Source organism: Schistocerca cancellata, chromosome 1 (genome assembly GCF_023864275.1).
Source record: "Schistocerca cancellata isolate TAMUIC-IGC-003103 chromosome 1, iqSchCanc2.1, whole genome shotgun sequence".
NCBI classification, from domain to species: Eukaryota; Metazoa; Arthropoda; class Insecta; order Orthoptera; family Acrididae; genus Schistocerca; species Schistocerca cancellata.
The window spans coordinates 924,973,371-924,981,231 of record NC_064626.1 but is presented as its reverse complement, the minus strand read 5'-3'; the positions used below and the strand labels follow the sequence as shown (position 1 = coordinate 924,981,231).

Below are 7,861 nucleotides of genomic sequence, written 5' to 3'. Positions count from 1 at the left end.
ATGTTAGTGGCCGACGTGGCGAAGCCAAAGCGACCACGCTTGCACATGACAACCAGAAGACTTCACGTGGCCACCCAACTGACAGGCGGCAGCGAGACCACCAACAGAGGTTGCTGACCCTGCACACTTGCTTGCTTCTTCAGGGTCACTTCTTCAGGTGGCATATGGTTAAAACATTTGAGCGGAAAAACTTGGGATAAAAGATTTCGAGCTTTACCATTCTAATGTTTTATCACACGTCACCTGAAGATGTGGCTTTAACGCCACGAAACCATTAGTGGTACAGTAATAAAGGACGAAAATGCAGCTGAAGCGATTATTAATACCCAAGATGAATACTTAAGGCTTTGGTTGCCCCATCTACAAGTTTTTCTGCAGAAAATAGATCCAACTGTATCCTGGCACCACCAGGGTATTCAATCTGGAGCTGAGCTGGGATTCCTTCGAATCCTTTGGGCCAGACGCCGACCACAATAGTCCATCAATGAAAGCTCTCTGAGGAAATCTTCAGAAGCTTCAGCACCATGTTACAGCCAGTCACTACTCCAACGTGGAACCACCACTTACTGCTTCACTCATTACTGTAAAATGGCCTCTTCACTTGAGATTGCAGTGGTCTTTTGTACTGGTCGTTGTCGTTATCCTGTGTTGTAACTCAACTCGAAAGTGAACTTAGAAATTAATTTTGGCATTTATTTTGGCCATCTGCTCAATTAAGAATTTGTGTCTAGCGAGAGTGATAACCAAATCTTATGACGAGCGGTTCCTGTAAAAATTCACTCCAAGAAGGAGCTTTCCTTTGTGTGTCCTTCAATAAACTTGGTCCCCATTGTTTACCTGGGCTGTGTTCTCACTGCGCCTCCACTGGAGTTGGACATGTCAGTTGGTGATGAGGTGTTTGTTTCTGAATTCAGTTTTTCATGCCCGTACACTTCAGGTAGACAGGTTTTCTTTCATGTGACATCTACGCTGCAAGTCTGCTGATATTGGCTTTCCATTCCAGCATGTCTTACCCATCGGACGTTACTGCCCAACTAACACTGCTGCTCCAGAATATGCAACTATCCACGGATGTGGTGGTTGAGAAGATGGTTGCCATCGCCATGATGCCTCCTGAACTCTTCAACCACCTGTTGTTCATTGATTCCCTAGTGAAAGGATTCCAGACGGTACCTCCGCCATTCCAGCTGTTGGACAAAGGGTCAGTCATGAGCAAACTATGTGACCCAGGTGCAGCAACAGTTTCTGGTCCATGGTATCAGGTGATGGTCAGCAGCACACGTTTTATTTTTTTATTTGCAGGTTCTGAAATATACCACTTACTGCAGCAGCTCAACCTAGGGATCGAACATCCTGCCCCACCCTCCCTTCAGTATGAACACTGATATCATGAAGTCATGCCTCCTGGAATATTTCAGTTCTCAGTTGCGCATTCCAATTGCCCATCACAAGTATTTCAGCTGGCGTATACTCAGAGAGTGGGTAGTCAGGTTTCAGGATCAGTCCAGAGACTGCAGGCTCCAGTGTGAAACCCTGAATTTAAACAATCGTGTTCAGCATCCTTAGTCCAGGACATGATCATCATCCACATACCAGATGAAGGACTCCGCAATGACCTCCTCAAGTTCAAGGATCCAACGTTGGATACATACCTCCCTCACTAGGGCCTGGAGACAGTCTCTTTGATCCTCGACAACATTGCAGGACCTCCCCCGCGTTTTCTGCTTGTCCGACTCGCCAGTCCCAACACCAGTTTTGGCCCTCACATCGACCCAAGTCGCAAGTCACAGACAAAACACCAGCAGGTGTGTGACTACCACAACAGCTGCTCTCTTGTGTTTTATAACGCATCAATGTCAACAGTATTATTACCACCAAGACAAATGTTCCACCAGTGACAAAAAACCCATCAATATCAACAGTATTATTACCACCAAGCCAAATGTTCCACCTGTGACAAAACAGGATAACTAAAAGAGGTCTGTCAGTCGTTCATCAAGATCAATGTGGATTGCGTCTATGTAGACCTCTCTGAGCCTGGATTAGATGAAGTGACTGATATGTACTCTCTGGATGTTTTGCTCTCCATGTCCCACAGGCTCTTTAACACTTACAGTGGGGATCAGTGCCATTGCTGTGGGTCTTCAAACTAATACAGGTTCTTTAATGGTCATCGTTCAGGCATTCCCCAAACAACTCCGAAGATACCACAATGACATTGTGGCCACTTTAATGAGGCAGCGAATTTTACGTCATACATAATTGTGATTGCTACAACGAAGGTCACAAACATTTTCTATTTAGACTTTTTCAATGGTTCAAATGGCTCTAAGCACTATGGGACATAACAATCGAGGTCATCAGGCCCCTAGACTTAGAACCACTTAAGCATAACTAACCTAAGGACATCACACACATCCATGCCTGAGGCAGGACTCGAACCTGCGACCGCAGCAGCAGCGTGGTTCCGGACTCAAGCGCCTAGAACCGCTCGGCCACAACGGCCGGCCACCTTTCAGTGGCATGGGTTTGGAACTCCATGATTCTGCCAGCAATATATGGGACTTACGCGACGAATGCGAATCCACTTCTTTATGTCACCTCTACGAGTACCACAGAATTTGAGACTCATGTCGCCCTCCTCCCGTCAGGTGCATCCCGCTTCTTTAAGGCATGTAACATGGCTTTTGCACATATTTGGGAGGACGATGGTTCACACCTGTGTCTGGCCATCCTGATTTAAGTTTGCCACGATTTCCCTATATCGCTTTACGCAAATGGCGGGATGGTTCCTTCGAAAGAGCACGGCAGATTTCCTTCCCTATCTTTCCCTAATCCGAGTTTGTGTTCCGTCTCTAATGACCTCATTGTCGACGGGACGTTAAACACTAATCTCCTCCTCCTCCATCCCTTTTGCACTAGGGATTGATTTTATTTTGACAGGGAAGCTAAAACAGCTTAGGTCTAATCCACCACTGCCTGCACCGCAATCGAGTTTATTGTGCGGTATCACTCCTTGTATGTCTAGTAAAGCCAACCAATGCCCTTAAATAGTTCAAGGAGTTCCTTTACCGGTTTTTTGTTAGACACAATTTCTTCAGGTCTACTTGTCCCAAAGATTCTGTATTTTCTGCTCTCCAATGCCATGCATTCGAAGATTAGATGTGATGCAGTTTATTCACCCTTATGACAGATCCGACATTTAGGGCCTTCTTCCGTTATACTCATTGTATGTAGGTGTTTTTTGAAATTGTCATGGCTGGTCATCAGTCCAGTCATGAGTTTGATCTCTTTCCTGTTCAATCTCAGGATTACAGTGCTTCTTTTAAAGCATGGCTTGAGCATCATTACCTTACCATGGTTTTGTTATGGACCTTGGTCCAATATTCTTCGTGCTGCTTCCTAAGTCAATTTCGTAGTTCTAGTTTGATCATAGCCTTGGTGATTGTCAGGACAGGTATCGGTCCAATAAGTAGAGTCGTTGCCCCATCCTGGCGAATCTGTCGGCTTGTTCATTGCCACAGATCCCTGACTGGCCAGGGACCCAAACCAGGTTTACTCTATTGCTTCCCCCTTGATCCACCAAAGCCCTATGGCGTTCTGCAACAATCTTAGATCTGAAGCTTCCTAGCAGATTATAACTGCGTGCCGGTCCGAGACTCGAACTCGGGACCTAGAAACATCGCCCAGGCTGTGGCTAAGCTATGTATCCGCAATATCCTTTCTTCCAGGAGTGCTAGTTCCGCAGGTTTCGCAGGAGAGCTTCTGTGAAGTTTAGAAGGTAGAAGACGAGGTACTGGCGGAATTAAATCTTTGAGGACGGGACGTGAGTCGTGCTTGGGTAGCTCAGTTGGTAGAGCACTTGTCCGCGAAAGGCAAAGGTCCCGAGTTCGAGTCTCGGCCCGGCACACAGTTTTAATCTGTCAGGAAGTTTCATATCAGCGCACACTCCGCTTTAGAGTGAAAATTTCATTTTACAATCTTAGATCTCATTGCAGGAGCTGCCAGTGATTTCAGGGCTGCCTGGCTGTCTCAATAGATTTAGTACCTACACATATTCTCCTCCACACATGCCCTGATGGCAGTAATTTCAGCTTGGAATACCAAGGTCAGTTTTCCTACAGAGATGATGCCCTCCAGTCTTGGCTGAACCTCATACACCCCTGCCCTAACGCCTTGTTCTGATTTTGACCCATCGGTGAACCAAACAATGTCCTCTGTACGGTGTCGGACTGCTTTTTCCCAATGCTCCCTACTTCCAATTGTAAGGCTTGCTGAAGCATTTGGCGGTTATTATATAGTCAGCCGGCATTTTCCTACCCATTCCTATATTTACATCAGTCACCATCTTAGTGTGTGATTCTGTATATCCTGATGAGATCCACTTTTAACCAGTTGTAAGTCTGTATGCCCCAGCTGCTGCCTACATCTTGACCCAAAGGTGTAGTGGAGGCATGTCCAGCATGGCTTCCATTCCAGCCGTTGGTGTGCTGCTATTTCCGCCTGTTATAGCTAAGCAGGCCAGTCTATCCACCTCAGCAAGCTCCTTAGCTGCAACCCGCTGCTCTATCTTCTTCCACCACACTATGGCCCCATAGGAAATCCTAGGTCTAACCACTGTGGTGTATATCCAGTGCTTACCTCTGAGGCTTAGGCCCCAGTTTTTACCACAAGCCCATCTGGTACTTACTAAAGTACTTTTCGCTTTGGAGCAGGTGCTCTTAATGTGAGGGGTCCATGTTAGTTTCTCATCTAAGGTTACCCCCTTCACAGGTAGAGTTTCATCAAAGAGCTTTAGATTCCAACTTGAGTATTGGATATGCCTCTTCTTGAATGGCATCAGAACAGTCTTCTTAGGATTAACCCTTAGATCCTGTTTAATGCACCAGTCATGCACAATGTCCAGTCCTCCTTCTGCCATATTTGTAATTGAGTCAGTAAATTTGTCAAGTACTTCTATGACAAGGTCATCTGCATATCCTTGGCAGAAGCATTGTCTGGAATTTAGTTCCTCAATGAGTTAGTTCACCATTAGATTCCACAATAAAGGGAACAGAACTCTTCCATGTGGGCAGCCTCTAGTGATGTCAATTACCATCTTTTCATTCATCATGGTAGCCTCTACCCTACTTTCACTAAGCATGGCCTTGGTCCACCTACATATTGTGCTCCTTATGTCATGCATCTCTGCTGCCATTACCATGGAATCGAAGATCATGTTACTGTAGGCCCCCTTGATATTCAGGAAGATGAAGAGGGCTATTTCTTGGCAGTGAAGTGCTTTCTCCACCCTCCCAATGTGTTGATTGAGAGCTGTCTCACATAATTTACCTGGTTGATATGTGTGTTGGTTTGAATGTAGAGGGCCCCTAATTAACCTCCTCTCCCCATCATATACATTAACCAGTTTTTTCAATGTTTTGAGAATGAAGGAAGACAGACTGATTGGTCTCATATCCTTGGCCTTGGTATGATCAGTTCTCCCTGGCTTTGAAATGAAGACTACCTTGACCGCCCTCCAAGCATTGGGAATGATTCCTACTGCTAGGCTAACCCTGAATACCCTGCATAGGACTCTTAGAAGATTCTCTCCTGCCTGTTGCAGGAGAACTGGGAAGATTCCATCTGGGCCAGATGACTTGAATGGTTGGAATTTTCCCACCATCCATTGGATTTTATTGAAGTCCACACACTCCTTGGCCGATTCCCAGTTCTCTCTTCAAGTGCCTGAGAACCATTGTCTCTCCAGGATCACATTCTGGTCTGTGTTGTCTGGCAGAGCATATTGAGGAAAGCGAGTACTGAGGAGTAGTTCCCGCGTCTCATGTGCTGTCTTTGTATATTCCCCATCCTCCTTCCTCAATGTATCTCCTGGATTGGTTGGTACTCTAGTGAGGATTTGGTGAAATCTGGCTTGAGCAGCCGTGCTCTCCACTTCCTCACAGAATGCCTTCTAGGATGCCTCCTTTGCTTGTCTGATTGCAAGGTTTTAGTTGACAAGGACCTCACAATATTTTGCCCATTGTCCTTTATGTGTCACAAGGTTAAACAGTCTTCATACCGGTTTTCTTTGCATTTCCAAATTATTATTCTACCAAGGTACACTCCTGTTTGTGCATTTCTTGGTGATTGTGCAGTTGTCCCGATATGCGGTCACTACTTCCTCAAACTCTACTGGATTCCTTATTGAGGTTTTAATTTCCAATAAGCTTAAGTCAAGGTCCCTCCTGTATGTTTCCCAGTCTGTTTTCCTTGGATTCCTATAGGTCATGGTCTGTCTGATTCCCATTTCAACCTTGAATTTAATGTACATGTGGTCCAATGAGAATGGCTCTAACGCCACATGCCATTGTTTGACATAGCTGCCTATTATCATGGAACCAAAGATTATGTCAATTACTTCCTCCCTTCTGCTATTCCTGAATGTAGGTTCATTGCCCCTATTCAGGACCTCCAAGCTGTTAGCTAAAAGAAATTCAAGAAGGTAGTCACCTCTACTGTTAGTGTCCTTGTTGCCCCACACTAGGTTGTGGGCACTGGCGTCACATCCCACCAACAGTTGGTCAGCTTTCCGATAGCAAGCTTCTACCAGTCTCCTCACGTCCATGGGAGAAGGACAGCTGTCTTCATAAGGAAGGTATGCTGAGGCCAAAACAATTTCCCTCATGACACCTTCCTCACATTGCCGCATTCTAATGGTCACTAGGTCCCTGGAGCAGAAATACATCATTGGCATAAAAGAAACTCCATTTCTTACACAGATTCATGTTCTGGAGTTTCTTAGGTTTCTAGCATAAATCAGCTTACCTCCAATGCCACCAAGGCCTGATACTCCACCTTTATACAAGTAGGGTTCTTGTATCAGGGCCATATCCACTTCCTGCCTCCCCAGGCAGCGGCTTAGGGCAGCAGAGGTTCCTTTACTGTGCTGCAGATTAATCTGCAGCAACTCCAGTGTCTGTCTTCCTGCCATCATTGCCTTTGAGGTCTTTGATAACCCTGACAGCGACCTGTGAGAACCATAAAAACAATTTCAGGTCTTGCTCTCGCATCGCCTTCAGGGACTTCTCTCAGACCTCCACCACCAGGGTTCATTCTTCCGGTACAACCTTCTGGTTGATCACTCTCCAGTCTTCTGTCGAGCCTTTTGAGTTCTGGGCCCCTATTTTCTCGAACAAAGTCTTAGAGGAGACATCCTTAAGGATCTTTGGTACCCATATTGGTAACTTTGCGGTCTTAAGTAGCTCTGCTGCCATCTTGACCAACAGCTTCGCATGTTCCCATGGGGATACCATGGGCATCTTGTCCTTAAACCATTCCACCATGTGCTCCCTATCACAGACAAAAATGAGGGCACCATGATCTAGATAGACCCTCCTGAAGTTGGGTACTGAACCAGCGTCCTCTCCAATCTTTTCAAAGAGGGCCATCTGTACGATTTACTCCTGCTGTGAAGTGGATAGCCTTCCTGGATAACTGCCATCTTATAAACCGAGACTGCAGTACTATAGGTCTGTTTCCCTATTTCTTGCCTCAGCTTTTTCTGGGCTCGCTTATCCAGGAAGGAGGGAGTCTTAGATTCCTCTCTTATCTTCTTGCTGCCTGTCTTCGATATTGTGGGGGTCTGCATATCCCCTTCAACCTGAGACAGTTTTTTCTTGGGGGTCTTAGGTTCAGGCCCTTTTAATTCCTTCCACTTCTCTTTAGGATGCCATTCTTTCACTTCCTTTTTTCTCTGTTCCCTGAGTAATTTCCTGCTCTGGGCTCCAGACAAGGCTTTAACCTTGACCTGGTCCAACTTCTTGGTTACAGTTGCCACATCTGGCTCAGGTCTACAGCCTGATTCAGTAGTGGGAATGCG

At 45.9% G+C, this 7,861-nt stretch overlaps 1 non-coding gene across 1 annotated transcript; it reads left to right on the top strand.

The window, feature by feature from the left end:
• Positions 1 to 3,834: 3,834 nt before the first annotated feature.
• Trnas-cga (transfer RNA serine (anticodon CGA)) lies at positions 3,835 to 3,909 on the top strand. The gene has a single exon. It is a non-coding gene; the product is annotated as a tRNA-Ser (tRNA).
• The last annotated feature ends 3,952 nt before the right edge of the window (positions 3,910 to 7,861 follow it).